Source organism: Catharus ustulatus, chromosome 3 (genome assembly GCF_009819885.2).
Source record: "Catharus ustulatus isolate bCatUst1 chromosome 3, bCatUst1.pri.v2, whole genome shotgun sequence".
In the NCBI taxonomy this organism is placed as follows: Eukaryota; Metazoa; Chordata; class Aves; order Passeriformes; family Turdidae; genus Catharus; species Catharus ustulatus.
The window spans coordinates 61,783,841-61,806,970 of NC_046223.1; the positions used below are offsets into that span (position 1 = coordinate 61,783,841).

The 23,130-nt window shown below is 36.5% G+C and overlaps 1 protein-coding gene across 19 annotated transcripts in view; it reads left to right on the plus strand.

The window, feature by feature from the left end:
• EPB41L2 (erythrocyte membrane protein band 4.1 like 2) overlaps window positions 1–23,130 on the plus strand; it is a 105,873-nt gene that overhangs the window by 23,886 nt on the left and 58,857 nt on the right. The gene's annotated exons all lie outside the window — the stretch shown is intronic.

Consider the following 23,130-nt stretch of genomic DNA (forward strand, 5'->3'; position numbering starts at 1 on the left):
CCATGATTTCACACCAAAATTTTTGTTTGCTGAGAATCCAGGAGTTGCAGACTCTTTCTAGAGAGGGATGCATTGGCAGTAATTCATGACTGGGACTGCTGAGTGCAGTGTGTCCACATAGGTTCACTGTTATTTCAGGATGATCCTGTGATGTCCCTATGGTTGGTGGTGATTTAAGTGACCCTGTCTGCCATTGTGATAGCCTGATATGGATAATTAATTTGGAAGGGGCCCCCCTTCTAGGCTGTCAGAAGATACGTTTACTGTAGTTGTGGACTGTCTGGGGCCACACTGTTGCTCAAAGGTAAAAGTTAATTAGCTGCTGTGAGTCTTATTTATATAAATACTTATATAAATACATTTGTCTTATGCTAAAGTCCATACAGAATATTTGAAAAACACATTGCAGTTCAGACTTCAATCTGAAACGGAAGACTTCTATAAAAGTGACAACTGGCGGTTTCTGGGAGTTTCTGCATGGCCTGTATTAAATATCTGTGTAAGGGTATATAGTAAGGGACATTGCCATCAGTGTTTTCTGACAGGAAACAGCTTGTAGATTGGGAAGGTAGCAGGGGCACGAAGTTAAGTAGTTAACAAACCAGTGATCAAACCACCTTTTTTTGAAGAGAAGCCTGATAGCCTAATTTTGTGGATGAGATTGCTGGAGTAGACTTTTGTCTTGCTTTGTTTTGTTTAGAATTTACATGTATTAATTGACAAGCGGCAGAATTACATTTTCACTGCATGAGTCTCAAATGTGAACATTGCTGAGTTAGAGGTTCTAACCATGGAAAACTTGGTGTATTTGCTTATTGAGGCACTGGTGTGTCTGACCTAATTGGGTCATAAATTCCAGCTTTTGTTCTCAGCCTTTTTTTGAGGGCTCGTCAGGCTTTAACACTGATCACTGTGTGAAAAATTGCTTCTCACAGAGTAATCTGGAAAATTCAATGTTGGTAACCTTTGGAGCCAAAGGTTTGGCCTGAGTTATTTACTTCAGTGTTTTTAGGTAGTTGCAGTACTGTTCTATTCCTTTACTGTTTTGACACCTACAAGTTGAACGGTATAGTGACTTGTAACTTAGTGAAAAAGTAAGCAGAAGTTTTGCAATACTAATATTTTTGAGCTTATAAAGAAATAGCTCAAAATTTATAATTTTCGTTTAGCTGGAAAGTCATATTTCATGATACAAAATATTTCTAGAGGCTAAATTAAATTTCTGTAAATGGGGGAGTAGTCATGCTCTTCATACTAGTTTTTATGCATATATATATGCTTTCTTAAACAACTCTGATTTACTGTGGTTTTCTTATGGAAGTTACTTGTTACTTTAATTGTAAAAGTGATTGCATTCAGAGCAGATTTGCTTCTAGCAGCCAAAAATTCACTTCAAGACAAGGAATACTTAAGTAACTACCTAATGTATTGGCTCTGTTAATTAGCTGGAGTGCACTGTATTATACAAGTGTCCATGTGGAGAATTAATTATACTCTGACTCATAGGCAAATCTTGCTGTAATAAAAAAGAAATTATCTATGATTTGTCTGGAAATCTTTTCTGTCAGAGTTAGAGAAATATCTAATCTATGTATATCGTTAAAATTACCACACTGGCTTCGTCAGGTAAGTTGTAAAACACAACATAATGCAAATCAGAGCATTCCAAATTGTCAGCATATGCAGTACTTCCACAATTTTTCTCCAGATAAATGTGTGAGGCTCTGGCAGACTGTACAGTGATGTCTGCCATGTCTCCCACATAGGTTGCCCTGTAGCATCCTACTGCTGCCAAAAGGATAGGTGGGTGAGGCTTCTGTACCTTGGCAAGGATCTTAATGGCTGATTGCTTGAAGCGATGCCTCTTTAGTTGGGTATCTTTTTAAACTTAGTTGTAGATAATTTCTAGGTTTATCTACATATCCTGACTGAAAATGTTAACACTGGAAATCTGGGCTTTTTTAAACACTACATTTTAAAATATATGCTGTTTTTAGAATGACAGAGATGAGAGAACTGTAAGGCTGGATATTGTGCGAGTGTTCTGCGTATGGCACACAAAAAGACAGGATTCAGTGAGTTTCTCTGATTCAGAAATTTTTTTACATATTCAGTTTCAGCAATTACCAGTTGAAAATTCTTAAAAGGCTTTAGCATTTATGATAATCTGAATTATTTTCTGACCAATCTTTATTATAATTGAAATTTAAATGATATCACATGTAGGAGGGTATTTTCTGAGGAATCCTTGGCTGGATGGCAGATAAAACTACAGTATACAGAATTACGGAATGGCTGGGGTTGAAAGAGACCCCTGGTGAGCACATAGTCCAACCCCCCTGCTAAAGCCATTTTGCCTACAGCAGGTTGTACAGGATCATGGACAGGCAAGTTTTGAATGTCTCCAGATAAGGAGACTCCACAACCTTTCTGGGTACCCTGTTCCCAGTGCTCTGTCCACCCTCACAATAAAGAAGCTTGTCCTCATACTTGCATGGAACTTCCTGTGTTTGAGTTTGTGTCCCTTGTCCTATCACTGGGCACCACTGAAGAGTCTGGCCCAATCTTCTTGACACCTGTCCTTAAGATATGTGTGCACGTTGATAAAATCACTTCAGTTTTCCCTAGGCTAGACAGTCACAGCTCTGAGGGAGATGCTTCTATCCCCTAATCACCTTCATAGCCCTCACTTCAACTCTCTCCAGTAGTTCCTTGTCTTTTTTGGACTGGGGAGCTCAGAATTGGACACAGAACTCCAGGTGCAGCCTCATCATTAAGGATGAGTAATCCTAACCCTAACCCCCCTTCACCTGCCGGCAATGCTCTTTTTAATGCATCCGTGGATACAACAGACATTGTTGGCCACAAGGGCACACTGCTGGTTCATGGACAGCTTGCTGTCCACCAGAATCCCCAGGTCCTTCTCTGCAGATCTGCTGCAGGTCAGCTCCCAATTTTTACTGGTGCCCAGGGTTATTCCTTGCTGGTCTTTGTTGAACTTCATTGGGTTCTCCTCTTCCCTGCTCTAAAGCCTGTCCAGGTCTTGGTGAGTGGTGCACATACATTTGTGTGCAAGCGTTTAAAAAAATGGGTGTACTCATGCCTAACTCTTCTGTCTTGCTGTAACTGCTAATGCGTACTGACAATTCTTGGATTAGCAATGTCTGGATCTCTTAGAGCTCATAGATGTTACTTGCATGACTTCATTAACCTGGCACTGTGAGCAGGGCTTGTTAAATGCATGCAGGTGTATTGGTCTCACTGCTATTTAGCAACTCCTGATTGTCCTACAGCCTGGTAGCTCCCAAGCCTTTTGGCATTCCTTCTACAGCTCCTGCACTTGTGAAGGCAGCTGTGCTTTTGGTCTCTCAGCACAACGAGCTGCTTCGGTCAGATGTCCTGTGAGCTACTATGATAGGATTAAAATGACATTTTCTTCTATAAGCACCTGATTTGGATGAGATATTATTTATGTAATTTAATATTAAAATTTTAAGCCTGCTGTGTGACCATGTTTTGAGTTAAATACTAGCACTATTGCTTGAAGGCTTTCTTTTGTTTCTCCTGTGAGACTAGGATGATGAAAGACTGTGAGACTTCTAGATTTAGCCTATGCATAATCAGAGGGAAGCAATTTGTTTTTCACAGACTTTCCAGCAGCTCTGTAATGGATCTCTCGTGGCTGATGCATGTGACTATGTTGCTTGTAAATTGACCATGCTTGAGTGCACTGATGATAAAATAAATGAGTGGATTATTTTTCTCAATAGGCTGTTATGACTGACAGTGATTAAATTATGAGAGAGTGCAGAACACATTCTTTGAGTGGCTAAAAAGAGAGTTGTCTCTTCAAAACAGCAGTGAAAGGACATTGGGTTTCTGTGTTCCTATTCTGAAAGATTAAAGTGGTGCATAAAGGAGATGCTGAGCACTATGACAGCAATGTAAATTGACAAAGGCCTACTTTGATTTTTTAAGTGTTAGGTTGAATTGTTAGATACTAAAGAGTCAGAATAGGTCTCCTGGGTCATCAAGAATTGAAAATAAAGGACACCTTTTTCAAGACCTTGCAAGTACCTTTTGGTTTGTTAATCCTGTTGCCTTATTTCAAATGAAACTGGTCCTAAAATCTCATTTGTTTGTTGTATTTAATATAGTTAGTCCAGAAATTTATAACCATTCATTTTTAGATCAGATTTTCTCAATTAAATTGTTTACAATTTCTTTCCACTGTAGTGTTACTAAATAGTTCAGATTTCCTCATCCAGTGGTACAGTAACTCTGAAAGCTGTTGCAGCTTTTGTATTACAATAAACATGGGCATAGTATATGGGTGCTTACAACATGCTTTCCTTACTCTTACAGTAATATCAATTTTATTCACAAGTAATGTGATACAGAATATTCAGTAAGTCAAGCATATTTGGAGACTTCATTAAGAATTACTATTAGTCACCTTAAACTTCTGGAGCTCTTTTGATCTGTGCTGCCCAGCATCTTGCCTTCCTTATGTTCCTGAGAAGTGGGGGTTGTGTGGCACTCTAGCAAAGTGCTTGGAGCAGAGAGGCTGCCAACCTTGTGTAGGGCTGTGTTGAAGTCAGTATCTTGCAGTACTGAGGTGTCACGGATGGAGGAAGGGAATACAGTAAGGAGAGGAACACTCACCTGACTTTTTTGACTAAAATGTATAATGTTATTGATAGATCTGGTGGTTTAAAAATCTGGTTTGATATTTGTGTTGGGAAAAATTGAAATTGTATTCCACATTGCCAGTAAAGATGGATTAATCTTGGTGGCCCCTCTGCACTGTGTAGAGCACTAAGTCAGCTAGATTGTTGATTCATTTAGCTGTAGCTATTTAATCTGCAAAAAACCACCAAAAATCTTAATGGCTAGTGAAAGGTCAATAAAATACAAGCTTAAAATAAAAGGTTGCTAATGTTCAGTCTTATATTCATCAAGTAGTTACACTGGTTCCAATACAAAGGGCGTAATTTGTTTGAACTGTTTTGGCAGGGTGGAACTACCTTGCATAGTTGTGGACAAAGTTGTTCATTTTGGTTTTATGCTATTCAGCTGCAGAATTTGTATGAAAAGTTTCCTTGGAGGCTTCTGATCCTGAAGTAGCAAAATACATCGGATATTCATGTGACACTTGCATGAAGGGCCCTGACTGAGAGATCAGTTTATGGTTCTTTTGAAACTCAATCCTGTTTATTGAGACACTTCAAGAATGGGAAATTTGATTCTATAATAGTTTAGTAATTAATTACTTTAATTTAGTAATTAATTAATTCTTTAATATTTCATTCACCAAGAGTACATACATGATTTCAAGCATGAAAAGAAATCCCTGTGTTTAGGGAAAAAATTATGGTATGTTACAGTCTTGTTCTATTAAAGTTTGAGTTAGAATAATATGGAGATTTCGTAATATATTCTGTAGGGATCAGAACTTACTGTATCGTTTTTGGCACAGGTGTTATCTAGGTTAAAACTAGGGAGGGTGTGTTATTTATATAGTAGTCATGTGTCTTGTTCATACTGGAAAGAAATCTGTTGGCTCACTAAGACCACCTTTGAGTCAAGATTTCAGTCAAAATAGTCTTACTTCTGCCTAGAATTAGTCTCTTTGCCTGCTTGCTGATTACATATTTCACAAAGGTAAGGAACAGAGTTAAAGAAAGGAAATTTAATTTGACAGACTTTCTTTCCAATGGTGATGTCTGCACTCTTTAATATGTTTTCAGAATATGTTTATCCTATGATCAAAAATGGGACTGCAGCTACTGTTAATGTAGTTAAGTGAATTGGATGAGGTCCCAAAAATGCTGCAGCTTGGGGTACCAGCCCCAAAATGTTACAGGTATATGCCAAACCAATAAACTGTTACTCCTTTTTAACTGCTGTTAGTTGCTGAAGTAGTTTGGGTGTATACAGATACATACTTACTGCTTTGAGATACTGGAGAAAAGCAGCTATGAGAACATACATTTTCTATAGATTTGTGATTTTAAAAAGTGAAATGTTGGATAAGAAATCCATGTTTTTCAGCGGTACCATTTTCTGTGATATGGTTAGATCAGCAGAAAGAAGTATGTCAAGTACTAATGCTCTTTAGTAGTTACCAATCTAATGACAAGTTTATGTGCTGATGGATGTGTCTAGAATATAGCATATAGCATCTTCTGTCTTAAGCTGTATGTAGTTTTGTTTGGGAATTAAATGTTGCCTGTTAAGAATTGATGTGAATATAGATATTTGGACACCAGACTTAAATTCAAAAGAGGGGTAGCTCAAACATCAGTTGGATACATTTGTACTATTAAAGTAACCCATTGCAAGCTTCTACCATGCTTGGTAGAATTTGATACATCTTCTTACTCTTCAAAATAGAGTGGCTGTAAAGGACCACTGGAATTTTCTGATAGGCGTAAAGGAGATTAGGGAGTAGGAGTGGGGAAAAGGCCTTGCTGCTTTGTATATGTACATTGACTATGTGTGTAATTGAGTATCATGACAGCAATGCCAAAAGTAAGATTACATTACTGCTGGAATGAATCGATTTTAACAACTATTGAACAAAAAGAAATAGAGGCTTTTTGAGAAAAATCCTGAAAATACCTGTGTGCAGGCATATGCACAGTTTCACAGAGCAGTAAGTACTATTGACCAATTGAAATCAGAGGATGTACTCTTTAAGATAGTTTTATCAAATCAGTGTAACTTGTGTGTTTAGAAATCCTCAGAAATAATGCCCTTCTGCAGACTGTGCTGACCTTTTGACATAAAAGCTTTTTCACCCCCTTATTGATGGACTTGGTCAATGAATACTGGCTATGAGGCAACTCATTAAGAGGAAGATATGCAAGAGTGGGATACCTGTTCTAGTTGTTTAAGAAATACAACTTTTCTGTTTCAGTACATGATCAGTTCTAGCTCTATTTAGAATGTATCTAAAAGTTCGCATCTAACCTCGATGGCTTTTGTTGCCTTGCCCTATATAGAACTTAGGATTTCTTGTTATTCTTTTTAGACAAAATGCTATTTATAAAAGATTAAACTCAATACTTTAGAAGGACTTCACTGATGTCTCAAATAAAAACTTGAAATGTCTTTAGAAAGTGGCTTTATGGAGTATTGCAGTCACTTCATTAATGAACTTCAAAATTTTAGCATTTTCAAACTAGTTGTCAGGTCTGTTTGAGCATCTATAATTAAAGCAGCCTGAAAGAATTTATAAAACACAGCATTACAAATTTCTTTACAAAACAGCCAATTTTTTTTCTCTAAAAGACTTTTATAAATGTTAGCCTTTTTTCATTAACCTAATTTCTAAATGTTAAAAACTTTTCTTGAATCATTCTCAAAGTGCTCAGAGCTAGAAGAAGAAAAACTTGCTGTAACAGAGCTCTTAAAATTTGTTTGCATTTCTTTTATTCTTGCTGTGTTTCCTGAAGGGATTAAACACTAAGTTGACGAAATATTGCACAGCTTCCAAGAAACTTCAGTATTCTTACTTTTTCGGCAGGCCTGTAATGCTAGGAATTAATGAAAAGACAAATGGCATCTTTCCCTCTTACAGTTTTTCTTTTGATAATTGATTTTTATTCCTGCTGGGTTTGTTTTCATTTACTCAAGGATGTATTTATTTTCATATACCAAGGGATTACTACGGATTAGTTAGAGCCAATTCTCAAAGTAGTGTCATGGTCAAAATTGAGAGAAGAAAAAGGCTGTGACGTTTCTACTACCTCTGCAGGAGGTCTGCAAGCAGCAAAACCTGCTCCAAGTTAAGTAGTGAAGAATATATATTTTTGCTAAAACTTTGTATTTGTTCTTTGAACTGGAAAATTTAGTCCTTAAATAAACACAGTCCTCCTTTAGAGCGAAGATGAGGGCTATTCCTTGTCTGCAGGGCAGATTGCAGATTGTATCTTAACGTGTACCAAGATTAACGCCGGCTGTGCAGCACAGCATGCGCTTAAACCCTGGCTCAGATTGAGCAGTCATAAAATGGATTGGTGACTTAGGCTATTCATCCCAGCCATGACGGTTTAAAGGAGGTCGCTGACAACGTCAACAGAGCATACAATCCTTTTCTTCTCCACAGGCTTTGTCTTTCGTTTTTTGTCAGGCAGAATCAGAACTGTTTAGGTCTGCCACTTTCATCTCCCTTACTCAGGGGCTGTTCTGGAAGAGATTCCATATGAAAGGAAGTCTGGTGTTTGTTTTTGATACCCGTAATCACTTCAGTAAGGGAATACGAAGGTCTTCGTAGGCTATGGATCAGGAACATAATTCAGAGCAAGGTACTTTGGGAGATGTGAGCAGAAAAATCTGGTGATTTGTAATATTCTCAGGTTTTATTACAGCTTTGTTTAAAGAGTATTTCTGTCACTTCCCCAATTATTTGGGATGTTGATAACACTCACTGGAACGTATATTGTGTTGCACAGAAGAGGAAAAACTGAATCTCTTCAGCCTCCCAGGACATCTTTGTGGTATGTTGACTGAACTGGTTTCCAGTTGCTTTGGGCAGAAAGGAAATCCCTATACTATATAGTAGTATAGTTCTCATTAAAAAATTAGCTGCAGCAAAGCATTCTTTATTTCTGAAACTGTTTCATTCATATTATGTGTTTGCCTGTGGCTAATTTGTCACTACTTGAATGGCTTTTAAATACTGCATTTGAATTTTTTTTGTTTTGATCAGCCGGCAAATAAGGAGATTTACATAATTTTATGAACAACTTATTTTGCTTGTTTTTCATTGGAAAAGGTTTGCAAGAAAAAGACAGCTTGCATATTAAATTGTTTATATTATTTTTGTTCAGGTGAGGCGATAAACTATCTGGATGTAAGCCAGGCTTTTGACACAGTTTGGCACACTGGCTTTCTAGCAATGGTGGTGGGATTAAGAGTGGAAGACATAGTACTTAATTGATAATCAGGAAGTTTCTAAAAAAAGCAAGTAAGATTAAGTGAAGGTACTAGAGGGGAGGGAGAAGAAAAGAGGATGAAAGAGATGCTTATACATGAAACTAATATGAAGTAAGAAGGGCTTCAGCATGTTGCAAATGGTCATATCTGAAAACAGTCTTGTTTCTGTGTCTTGGGAATTTTAGGGGATCTGTTTCCCATTACATGATTATGGAACCATGTGCTCCAACATAGTTCTTTCTTCACTGTTTTCATCTAAAAGTTTCTTGATTGTATGATTATGAATATATTTAAATGCTTAAATATTCATTTTAGTGTTGAATAACACAAGCTGGTAATACATTTTCAGAATAAGAATTTTATATATATAACTTAGTTGAAATATTGTTTGATAGTTTAGCATACTTTCCATTTTATGTGAGGTATTGTACATTATTTTGTATATTTCACATAATCTTTGTGGGACAAAAACCAATTCTTTAACAATTTGAAACTCTTACTTGGCAGTCACACCAAATGTGCCATATTACTTAACTGTATATCTTAAAAGGAATGCCTTCAGTTTCATTCTCTGTTTCCCTATTTCAATAAGTTTAATATTTAAAATTTTTATCTCAAGTGTTACAGTGTTTTCTGTAGACATGTGCAGTCTAAAATTCATTCTCCTTTGTTAAAGAAGACAATGAAACATTGTTTTAATTGGCATGAGAAATGCTGCAGTTACTCTGTGCGGAAAGAAGACTGCATATTCATTTTGCTTCAAGTAGTGAATTATTTCTGTGCAAATGTGGTCATGATGATTAATTACTGGGAATCATATGATGACAGCAGTACCTCATAGGAGGAATCTGCCAACAAAGAATTCTTCACCTGATGAGGATTTGGTTCATTTAGTACGTAAATACGGTGAAATCTTATTCTTTTGAATTGGAATGTATAGTTGATGTTGTCGAGTTCCTCCAGACTTGAACTGGACTTCAGATTTTCAGTGAAGTCATACAGCATGAATCAGCTTGGAATATTCAACATTAAAACATTGTATCTCTTGATGTGCACACACTTTTGGCTTGTGTGATAGTTTTCAGTAGAAATTTAGCTGGGAATGCTTCTATTCTTGTTTATAATTTTAAAAGTAAAAAAGCTAGTTTCATAACTTTTTGTAACTTTCATAACTCCCATATGAACCAGTTCTGACACTGTACATGTAATGCAATTTTTGTCCATGTTTAGACAACATCATAATGTAAACTGATCAAAACTACTTGTCTCCACTTTTTCTCTTCTATGTGAAGTTAGGAAGATTGCTTTTGTCTAATGAAAACTAATCTTCCTTTGTGGACCATCACCCTTGTATTTTTGGACAGAAGTGACCTCTCAGTTTCAACTGAGAATAAGTGAAAGGCATTGATTTTGTTTCCTTATATGGAACAATTAGAAGTACTTGATTGCAGCATTTAAGAACAGAGGCCTTGAGAACTATTTTTGTTTTGGTTCTACTACTGTCTTAGTGCACATGCCTCATGTATCACTTTATCCTCATAGTGCTCAAGTTTGTCTATCTCTAAAATTATTTCTTGCTAAAATCAGGAATATTTCTTTAGATGACTCAATTTTATAACTGCTGCAAAGCATGTAGATCATCTTCAGATGATTTTACAAATATTTTTTCAGGTATTTTACACAGGTGTTTGGTCTTGGAGTTCTTAGACAAAAAGTAAACGAGATATAATTCATGACCTGTTTTTAAACCAGAAAGAAGCTTACTCTGTAGGAACTGGTGAGCCAAAGATGTAGCTGAATTGCTGAGGTAGCATGCCTCTAATCTTGATGTTGAATGCAACATAAGGACTTGTAGATAAGCCAGAAAAATAGAAGTGAAATAGAAGTGAACTAATCAGAATTCTGTCATTTTATGGATTTGGAGATACAGTAACCCAGTTTTTCCAGGAAATGCAACTTTTCACTTACTTCTTTAGGCAATCCAAAGCAAACATTTGCTGCTTTACAACAAATACATGAAATACATGTGCAACAGAAGGAGTACTCTTGTTTAAGTCTTACAGAGGAACAAGTCTCGAGACATCACAAAATTGATGTGCAAAAGGGCAGAAGCTACTCTGGAAGAGCGTTAAAAGTGATGTGTATATAGATGGTGGATCTCCTGCAGCCCAGCTCTTGAAGGACCAACCCTTGGAGATCTTGTGGGCTGACCAGTAGCATCTATGATATAACTTAGCCTGTACTGGAATTCTGGTGTCTTCCCACCCTGCCCCCTCTCTGGCCTCACTGCAGCTTTTTGGCTATTAGACAAATCATGACCTTCTTTCCTGTTTTGTCTTCAGCGTCTGTTTCCTGTTTTTTCCTTCCCTCCCCCACCCCATTTTTTTTTTTTACTCCTGACTTTTTCTCCAGTGGTGTCTACTTTGTTTCATTGCTAGCTTGCTTTTTCCAAGTTCTGTCTTTGTTAAAGAAAGATATCAAGAAAGAGTTGAGAGCTATAGCATCAGTCCTTCCCTTTTAATGAGTTTTTGTATCTATTTTTAGTGAATTTCTTAAATGTTAATTTGCATGGTATTCATACTCTCTCCCAAAACTCAAGTCTGTCACGTGGATGTATTTCTCCCGGCCACATACACACATTTTCTAAGTGTGAGAAGTTTTCACACAGCTTTGTTGAGGTTATTATGTTTAGGCAGAATTCTGAGACTGGCACACCTCAGACTTCATCCAGACCAGAGCTCCAGTTCTTGATCTCTGGCATCTCACCTTGAGAACTAATCAAGTACTCCTGATTTGTGAAAGAACATGATGTCATTTTAAACAGGGCTGTGACTCTTGTCCTTTTGGTTGATGTATGCTCTTTATTGCTTCCACACACAGGAGTATGGTCTTGCAAAAAACCCCGGCTGTATACCATGGTAAAAAAAAATTGAAATTAGTTTTGTCTGTACACTTCATCAATTTTCATTTTCTCATTGGTCTATATTTCAAAGTACTTAGGATTTTAAATATCTAGATGGGACAAGGGAAATCAATGAGTGTGAGCTCAAACATGATTTTGGGTTTAACATTAAATGCCTAAGGAGCATACCCATATAGAGCAACTGGGTAAATATGCTTTCAAGCATTTCTTTAGTCAGCACATAAACTGATGAACCCAAAAGGAAGCAAGAAACCCCTAAGCCAATGCAGACTGGGAGTGCCACTCAAAGTCTTTTCAGTGCAGAGTTCATAATAGCATGCTGTATGTGTTTGTGTTAATAAAATTGTAAGATGATAAATTACTGTCATCTTGAAGCTGTGTTTTCTTAGGACTGTTTCAAAGCTTTGAAACTTTTCTACACGTAGAGAAGGAGAACTGAAAGTACTGCTGAGAAGGCAGAATAAAGCCTGAGCTTGGCCTGAAAGCTTACTGTGACAACACACCATCCCCATTTGTATGTGGTCATTAAAAGGCTTTTCTGCAATGGGTGAGGCTACTTTGGTAAACTGCAGTTTGTGATGTATATTCTTATATTTATATGGGAGTGTAATTAAATTTGTGGTTTGGCAGGACAACATTCTTATTTCCTTGTCTGCAGGACAGTTCCAAATACTCCTCCCCACCTTGTTCTTAGTGTTCACAAATGAATTATTCTTTTAAATCTTCCTTATCTATTGTCATTCCCTAACTCTCCAAAGAAAACTTTGTTTAAATAGTTACTCCCTTGGGACTTTCATGCATATCCTGTTATCTGTTTTATATTACAATCTTTCATGCTGGGAATGTCCTTCCAAAAAGCACAAAACAGCTAAAGCACTTAGATGACTAATAAACATGTTAAGTGCTGAAGTCCAGGCACAACACCAGCATTATTAGCATCATCTTTTGCCTTTTTTCCTCCATTAAACTTGTTTCTGACCTCTAGATTCAGAAATCAACTAGGCTCCTTTCTCTTTGTCTCACCCAGAGATGTTGCAGTGGTTGCAGTGTTGTTAACTGTGAAGCCACTGCCATGAAAAGTAGGAAACTTTTAGAAAGTTGCTCATATTTCCACTCTTCTAATCAAATACCAGCATTCAGAAGAGCCCATGGGAGTGATGAAGTTTTGGCTGCCAGTTTTATTTGCTCAGCTAAGAAGCATCTCCACTGCTTTTTGTTGCTTGGGATTGGCAGAACTAACTCCCACAGGAGCAATAGATGCATACTTTTTAGAAGAGCAATGTTATCTCTAGTTTCTGTACTTCTTGTATATGCAGTAAACATAAGTATGTAGGAAATAGTTTGCAGTGTTGTGCTTTACATATATCATTTGATGTGCATTGTAATTATTTTGAGTAGGTGGGAAACACTGAGCAAATTGGTTCTGCTTTTTCAAGAGAATACTTCTGTTCCAGTAGCACATGAAAGACTCAGCTTGCACTAGCTGCAAACATAAAAACTAAAATACCCAACACAACCTCTCAGATGGCTAACCTTTGAGGTTTGGGGAATGTGGAAGAACAGTCAGGGAATATTGGATAGCTTTTATTCATTGCAGCTGGAGGTGAGAATTATCCTAATAGTTGTAACTATTGTACTTTTAATTTGTGGTAGTTGTTTTTTGTTTGGTTTGGGATTTTTTTTTGTAAATTATGTTATACAATTAATGACCTGGGTTTACTTACTTGCATGGGCATTAAGCTCTCCACAGGTTCTTCAACAGATGATTCACATACTGGTAGCAACTTAAGCAGCAAAGTCACAGCTGCAACTTTCCAGCAGAAGTCCAAAAATACTTAACCATATACCTTGAGATATTGAACTTGCTTGGAATTTGGACTAAGCTTGCTTAAGATTAATTGCCAGGGATGTCATTTAATCAAGTATTTGAAACTGAATTTATTATTGGTGGAAAGTGTGGCAGTATCAATTTCTGTATTACAACTTGAATGCTGATTCAGGGAAACAGGCACTATAAAAAGAGTAGTGGTAGGAGATGATTCTCCTGTCACCTGCATAAAAGGCTTTAAAAATGTATTGTCATTTTTTCCAGCCCTGTTTCCCTCAGTAATGGCAAGCATCTACCAGTATCGTTCAAGTGTCTTGCCTTAGAGAAATGTGCCGTCTGTGGTGCTTATATTTGGCAATAGCAAAAATGAAATGTCCTTTAGAGTGGAAATATAGAACTGATGTTGCTGCCAAAGAAGTCACTTTTGTGGTTATGTTTAGACCCTGATGCTTTGTAAACATTTGTCGATTGAACTCTAGTCTTGTACGTGCCAGAGCAAACTGTCTTAATGCATTTGTCAGTTGTGTTTTGGCTATGGTTCCTAGGTTGAATGAACTGAAAGAAAAAGCTAGCAGGCATTTTGAATGTGATCTCAGTAGCGTCCACATCTGTATAACATTCAGCCTTGATGTGCTTGTAAAAAAATGTCATGGTTGTATCTGCTTAAGAAAATTACTGTTAAATGGTGAAAGCACAGACTAGTTGCTTCTCTTTTTTTTCTTCCCTGACATTGAATCCTGGTGTTGCCGAGATTTCTCTTTTTGCATGCTGTTGTACACTTCCTGAACATGTGAGAGGGTAATAATTCTCTATATGACTTCCACTGAAGAGGAAATGGATGCTTGTCAAAACAATGATGTGCGTCTGGAATTCCACCATTCAGAAACTTTATTATGCTGGGGCCTTCCAGTTTGCAGTACAAAAAATTCTCAGATGCCAGTACATTATTTTTCACGAAGTTGGCAAGTGTTTTGATTAACTATGTTATTGTAAGTGCCTTGTAAGCATACTGCATGCAAGAGTGAACATAATGTCAGTATAAAAAAACCCCTGTTTTTAATCTTGCCAATACATTATAAATAGAAAGAATGATGGTTGGAAATGGAATTTTTTATTGTGGCATTTACAAATCAATCACCTCCAAATCAGAACAAGGCAAATAATTTACAGAACCCAAATGGGGTTGTCATTGTCCGCCCCCACCCCCCACAACTTCTTTATTAAGAACTAGAAAAGCTTAAATGTTTGCCTGTGCTTCAGTGAAATTGTGTGACTATCATAGAACCAGCCATTTGGCAAGGTGGGGATAGAGTGGAAGGATGGGAGTGGAGATGGAGGAACAGTGTTGCTTGGATCAAGCAAATGCACACTGCTGGTTTTAATCTCTAAAATTGTGGTTATCATGAGGGTTCAATGTGAACAGCCAAAACCCACTGTAAGCTTGCAAAGTTGATTTTAAAAATAAGGCAGAGATTTTTCTCAAAATCTGTGTTGTTCTTAGTTTGTTGGACAGATAACAGGAAAACAGAGCTGTCTCGACCCGTGTTCATTTTCTGTCTGTTGGAATGAATTTGGAACTAAATCCCGTTTTTCCACTTGAGCATGTCCTTCTCTAGCAGTGTCAGGGCCTGGGTGGGGTCACTTGTTCAATACAACTTTTCAAAACGACTGTTGGATTCTCATCAGATTACAACATTTTTTTCAGTGCTGGGGAAGAGCACAAAGCTATCTTGATAAACAGATTATATTTGTGCATATGTACTCTGGCAAAGACAATTTTTCTTGATTTAAATTAATTTGCTGTTTGAGACTTATTTTTTTGTCTTGATATAGCAGCATATTTGTAGACTGAAAACACGGAACAGATTTCTGTTATCTCTGGTTATGGCAGAGATAGCACCAAGAGATCTTCAGGTTGTATATTTGCTTAAATGTGATCTCAATTTCCAATGTGGGCATTGCAACTTGGCTACGTATAGTATTTACATTCTGATTTTCTTGAAAACCTTGGGGTTGAGTTTTACATGTTTTACAGGTATTGTTGCAAAGATGCAGTTTTCACTGAATTTAATTTAGTTTAGAAAACAGCACTTTCCAACATTATTTTCTCTGTTTTATTGCACATTTTTGGACTGCTGCACCATGTCAGGAGATAAATTTTAACAAAATAGCTTTTAAAGAATTCTCAGTGTTTTTCATGTCTTATAGTATAATCTTTCCTTTTGGGAGTTCTCCTTCAACTGGAACCTTTAAAGTTGTATATGGATTTCAGTAACCAAGTTATTCACCAGGCAAAATGGAGATGGCCTGTGGCAGGTGTTTTATGAAAAGTTGAGGCACTTAGGTGATAAGTAATAGGTATGTGTTGTGCTGCTTTAACAGGAAAAGAGATTTCAATAAATAGTAATGTTCCAGGATGTAATCTGAATCTACAATGAGTAGAGGTGACTTCTCCAGAGTTGCTTTACAGAAATTTGTCAGCATAATAGTTTTATTGTGAAAATATTCTATCTAAACTACAGATACTCACTCTGCAATTTTAGACAGAAGTAGTTTTTTTCTGTCACATTCAATTTGCTGTCTATATCCGTGATTTTTTTCTTTGTCTTCACAGCAATCTTCAGAATTACACTAGTACTTGTCTTATGTTGTTGTTTCAGAACTATCTTATAAATTCTCACCATCCTATGTAGGAACTTGCCAGTGTTTTTATGATGAGTCATCTGTGTTCTGTGCATTGCAAGGGATGGGTACACAACTACAATAATTTTCTCCCAGTATAAAAATTAGGTTTAGAAATTTCAATATTTAAATAAGGACAAGAATGTGTTTGGGAGGGAAATACTACATGTTTGCGAGATATCAAGTGTATGATGGCATGGATATAAACATGAAAGCTAATAAAATACTTATTACTTTGAATAGTGACTTCATTATCTAGATAAAAGGATGCTTATGAGTATAGTTTCTATTAGCTCAGGGGCTGCCAACCACTGTGACATGAAAGTAATTCCCTGGAAACTAGATTTGATAGGCATAGGATTCTTTGGGAGGACACCATTGTGTGCCATTTCTACTCTTGGGAATAAGCTTAGATGTTATGTGAGTGTGTGTATGTATTCAGACACACACGTGTGCACGTGTAATTTATAGTGTCATGGAATCATGGTTCACTGTCTGGCTCTGAATTGATATTTATTGAAATATGTTATGTTAATACTTCTATGAAAGCATTCCATCATTTGTCATAATCTGGAAATTACGCTTGAAATTGGAGTATTGTTGCTGTTTAAGTTTGACCTTTGAAATGTGCTCCTGACTTTCAGAGCTATTATGGCACCATCTGCTGACCGATACACAGACTGGCAATGTCAGTTTGCTCACCTCGTTACCTCCTTGACAATAAACTCCCAGTACAGGAGGAAACTGAAGCAGAATCATAAGGAGAAAGGGAAATGCTTTTATGGGCTTACATCTGGGAGAAATTTTTGCTAGGAGGTATTATTACAAAGGCAAAAGTCTGAATCAATACAGATTTAGTGCTACTCACCTGAATCATTTCTTAAACTCCCTCCATGATCAATGAAGCTTTAAAAGAAGGAATTTGGGGTTTTTTTGGCAGTATATGGCCCAGGATTGTTCTTGGTAGTCTATTTTTCAATGTGATACCTTTTAAGCCTGCAATGAAGAACCATGACAGCAAGAGATCTATCCAGGCCCCAGCTCTGGTGGTCATGTCACAGCCTGGGAAACCAATGGACTCTGACAGGCTTCTGCCCTGTGGCTACTGCAGAGACTCACAAAAAAGCCGAGTCTGCAGTCTGTCTCTTCAGCCTGTGCAGTTAACCTTGATTTTTGTGCACAGTGATCATCAGGGAAGGAGCAGACTGGAACAGTCCTTGTCATGTTCAGTGTATAAATACTTGGGTTTGGGTTCAGTGGCTAGATACTGTCTTTGATTAGTCATTTCAAAATAGGTGATTGGATTTTGTATGTATAAAACATGTACTCATTTCCTCTGCTTTTTCTCTTATAACTTTTTTATCATACTCACGAGTTTGCTAAACTTGATCTTTGACTCATATGATCTGTTTTAGGAATGTGCTTAAGATGAATGTAATCCAAATTAGTAGATTCAGCTTTCAAAGTATGTTTGTATGTATAAACACTTCTGTGCATTTATACATACACAGAAGGATGCAAGGTTCTATGGGAGAACTGGGGTGGTTTTGATATTTGACTGCAGAAGAGTATTTCAAACTGTATGATGTGAATGTTGCAAATTGATCTAAGCCAACTTTAGAGATGGTTTTGCTTTCTTAAGGATCTCAAAATCGAAAATTTCATTCTTTAGTGGAATTTATTCCTTGGTGTTCAGAGCACACCAAGTCTTTTCCATTGTAGTAAACCATTTAAATAATGACTAAAAGGAGAAATTGGTTTTATTTTTTGCTTTGTCTGCTAATAAAATGTGTGCAGGTTATATTGGCACCTTCAGCAAAACGATGCAACACTGAATCATTATACCATGAGTTTTGTTGTTTACCAGTGATAAAATGAAAGTTTTAAAATTAGCAGAAATCTAAAATAAAGTTATTTTGTTACTACTTTCAGCCAAATTAGAAATATAAATTATTTTACTCTACAGAAAATAGCTGATTTATGTTTTTGAAAAAAAATTTAGTTGTAGTTCCAATTTCCTCAGGTATTGCCTACTATTTAAACCAGATTCTTTTGCACTCTAAAATATGAATAACTGTTCCAGCTAGGATTTTTATTCTTTATAACTTTTATATCAACAAATCTTGTTGGAAGCGGCAAGCATGAATGATGTGTCCTAACCGACTGTGAAATGCAGATCAGGCTTCTGCTGAGCTTCAGATCAATAATATGACAAGAAAAAAACAACTTTATTTGGGAGCTTTTTTTGCTTTTAGACAGTTGAAGTATACATGACCTTGTTTCACATTTTATGTATGTTGTTTTCAAATGCTAGAAATTTTCTTTGATATCTTTTTTGATTTTTTAATGTCCAGCCCATGTGAGATAAATATTTGGAATATTTATGAAGGCAGTGATTTAAAAAATAAATTATTAATACTATGGTAATCCAGAAAATAACATGACTTCCACAGACACACATTGGCTTTTAGTGCACTGAGCTGTAATTTATTTCTGTAGAAGTAGGTTGATTTTTTTTTTCCTTTTGCTTCTATGACATGATGGTTTCTCTCTGAATCCTAGTCGACTGATGGAGATAAAACTATCAAAGTGATTTTTACTTCTTGAGTTTGCTATGAATTTCAATGACAAACTGAAAAAAGAAGAAACAAGTTTAGGACTGCATTTTCTACTTTTATATACTCAGAAAATAAGTAAAATGAGATCCAGAAATGTATGGGAAAAGAATCTGTATTTGTTCCTCTGTGCTGATAAATAAGAAATACTATAACAGAAACAGTGATTTAAAACATGCATCATCAAAGAAAATTTCATTTTACTGCAGTTGGTTTTGTTATTGTCTGTGATCTTTGAGCTATACTTTTTTCTTTCCCTCTCTTTTTTCCTTTTTTTTTTCAAATTTCATGTTATATTTGATATGTCTTCTGTTTCTAGTTTATCTGTGGTGGCAGGAATCTTTTTGGTCAGCAAACTATGTTTCAAGAATTTATGCTAGAAACTGGAAAAAGCGTATCAACCAGCTGAGCAATCTATACACCTGAGAAGAAGGAGTGTAAGGAAAGAATGTAGCATCCTTTTCTGCTTTCAGCTGTGAACTGGGGCCAGCACTAAGTTTCTTCTCAGTGCGATAAAAAGAGAGAGGAAAAGATAAATGGAGAGGAGTGAGAATATTTGTTGTCTTCAGTTGCTTCCTGGTCAGCACCCTTGCTTGGGAAAGCTGGTACAGTTATAAATGGGGCAGTTCATCTGTTCTGTGTAAAAGTGAGATCTGTTTTAAGAAACTCCTCTTCAGAAACTGGGAAGTGTTTTATAGTGCTTTTTGCCATCCCACCCCCACCTTCATCCTTGTAGTTTAGGTAATCATTCAGTTGGCATGAGCCAAGTTTTCGGGAGGATTACAAAACATACAGTTGTTATCACTTGTGGTTTAATGTGCATGGGCTTAACATCAATTGCAAAATCTACCAATATTTTTCTTTTCTCTGTTCAGACATTGGTAATCCTTTATTTGAGCATCACCCTAAGATTCCTTCACTTTAGTCTGCTCTTGCTACAAGATTGGTTTTCTCCTTTCATTCAAAATGAAACATAGATTTAATGTCACCTTTCAATACAAAAGAGGTGAAATAAGGAGAACCCTATTCTGCTGCAGTTGTTACAGAGCTTACAAAAGATGATGGGGCAAAAATATTTAGTGTGTTCATGCTATGTAGTAAGAATAAATGAGAATTTACTTGAAGACAGGAAAGCAAGAAAACAGGCAGTTGAAGTTGAGAATTCTAAATTTGCAATCTGATTTGATTTATTTCTTCCCAGTATCACTTCTGAGACAAATGCTGTCTGCTGCTTCATTTCATTTGCTTTCTGTTGGCTCTATCACCAGGGTTGTGTGAGATCATGTGAGGTCTTCCCTATCAGGGCAGGAGGGAATCGGGAAGAAGCCACTTTCAAAAAACCAGGTTTCTTGATTGCTTGACTGTAGTGAAGGTAACACCAGAGGCTTTACAAACTGCGAGAACAGGCTGATGGCAGAACTCCAGTGTTTTGTGCCTCCATATCTCTGTTTTTTCTGTGAGGACAAAACTGGAGGGTCTGACAGAGCATGGAGATAGGGAGTGCAAGACCCAATTTTGTGTTTTTCAAGGGATAGCTAAATCTTGTGCCAATATGCAACTCTCAAAAAAAAAAAAAAGAAATGCATCAAGCTAATCTGGTAGAGAAGGTAGGTGTTTTGGGAAGACTGTAATTTACACTCTTGGTCAGTGCCCTTGGTTAGTTAACTCATCCACCTCTTCACAGTTAATTCAGAGACTACTGGGAGTATAAAGAAATATGCAGGCTCAGCAGAGAGGTGTGTTCCTTTTGTAGGGTTCTCCTGTCTATTCCTCTTCTCTCTCTCTCCCCTCCTCAAAAAGCACTGAAGTTGCAAGGTTGTAGGAAAAAGAAAGAAATTAAGGAAATCCCTCCTGCCGTGGGCATCAAATGAAGTCATTAAATGAGCATGGACAGACCTCTTCAGACAGGGGCTGTAACAAGTTTCCCTTGCTTCTGCAGTATAAAGCTAAGTTCTCCTTGAAATTGTAACTTTGGTTATGAAAGCCGGGATACTTGGAGATGCAAAACCTTTCTTGCTTTTCATTTGAGCAAGTTTGTACCACCTGTTGCTGTTGTGTGTAAATTTAATCAGTGATTGAATCATGTGTGACTTGGTTTCCTCAGTTTCTTTTATTGTTTCAACAATATCATAGGGATGTGTTTACAGGGTGACTTAAGAAATTTTCTGGAGATGTCTCCTTTTGGACTGTATAATCAAATTGTGATATTAATTTTGAGAGTGATATATAGCGAGTTTTTATTAGTTTGTACATGTATTTCATGCATTTCTGCATATTTTGAAAAGTAAAACAAAGTGCAAGGAATATAGGGGCTTCCCTTTAATTTCTTTGAAGATTTGTATATCAAATCTTCTAAAATTGTTTTAGCTACTCTCTGAGAAAAAAAATCAGTTCTTTCTTAGAGATGTATTAAAAAAATCACCACCATCTCTGTTAATTATGAAACCTCCCTTATGAATTTATTAAGCAGTGTGGACTGATACTCTCTGATCAGCAGAAGTTTCAGTTTTTCTCAGGGAAAGTTGAGTTTGGTTTTCTAGATATTGTTCATTTTTCATCTTGATAATGAAGTTTTACATTATTATGTTAATAAGTTACCTCCCATTCAGAAAGAACAGGAGCATTTCTGTGTAAGATACAAAGGTGATACCAAAATGTAATATGATTAGTAGCAGCTTGAAAACTAGCGGACTTAGCCAAGATATGGCTTTAAATAGCAAATTCTTTAATCTCAACAGTCAAATGGAAACCTGCCTTTCAGAGGTCTATTACCTCTGAGATAAATAGTACTTACGTAATGTTTAATACTCTGTGACAACAAGTGTTATTAGTAGAATTGAAACTTTAAGGGTTTTATAAAAAGTGGTGGAAATGGCTACATAACTAATATTTAAGCTTGAAATATATTCAGAAGTCTCTAGTGTAGCAGTAAAGGTACTTTTAATTAAATCCCCTATTGGGGAATGCTTTGGTTTTAGATAGTGAAGTGTTAAGTGATGAGTGAAACCACCCCCTCCCCCCATCATGTAGCTGCTTTGGTCTGAAGATGCTGAATGTGTATTTGCCTGTATCCACTTCAAGGCTCCTATGTCTAGGCTTCTTAGTAAGATAACAGTCAAGATGGTGGCTCAGTATTGCTCATCTCTTTGGCCAGAATAGCTTCTTTTGTATATTTAGGCCTCCCTGAGCTTTGTGTTTTCTTTTTTTCATATTGGGGAATAGCTTAGTTTAACTATTTCCCACTGCCATAGATGTGCTTTGGAAACCTGGAGGAAAAGTTTTGCTGCTACCTTGTGATCTAAACTAGTTCTCGGTTGGCTTCAAGTGCAGTTTAAAGGTCTGTGCAAGTTAATTGCATCAAGCCTGAGCTAGATAACCTTCTTGACTCTTTTTGGGCCCAGGTGGGAGCAGTTGAGTTCGGCAAGAGTACTGAACCTAACAGCCTCCTGCATGCAGTGAAGATAATCATAATGGAGAGGGTTCCCATGTTATAAAAATATAAATGTGATTGTAACTAACTTGCTAAACTTTAGGCCAGAAAAAAAGGCCATCAATTTAAAATTAATTTTTTCCATAAGATTGTAAGTAAATACCAGTGATGAATAAGGAAATCTAAGCATTATATTAACTTTTGTTGGACCCTTGTGTGCTTATTTTTGTTGGCTCATTTCAATAAATTGGAAAATATAATTATACTACACTTTTAAAGCAATGCAGCACAATACAGTGCCACACAGATAACAACATTTGTTTATTCTAGTTAATTTTTTTCAACAAATACCAGTAATGTTAAGTTGAAAGGTCATTATTACATATCCTCTTGTTACAGTATTGTGATTTAATTTCACTGAAAGAAGGTTAAGCAGAAGTGATGAGAGTGCAAGAGTTATGTATGATTTTTATGTTGATTGGTATGAACTTCTTATTAAGAACCCAATCTTACCTTAATTTAAAATGTACGCTCCCCAGCATTACTAGTAATTTCAACAATATCACTGACTTAAAATTTCCCAATTTTTATACTCACTATCACACTCATCTTCTCTTTGTCCTATTCTTTGGTAATCTTGCTCTTTCACTTCCAATAATTTATTTTAAGTTTGTAAGTGTTGTCCAATAGTAGGGGGGTTGTACCTACC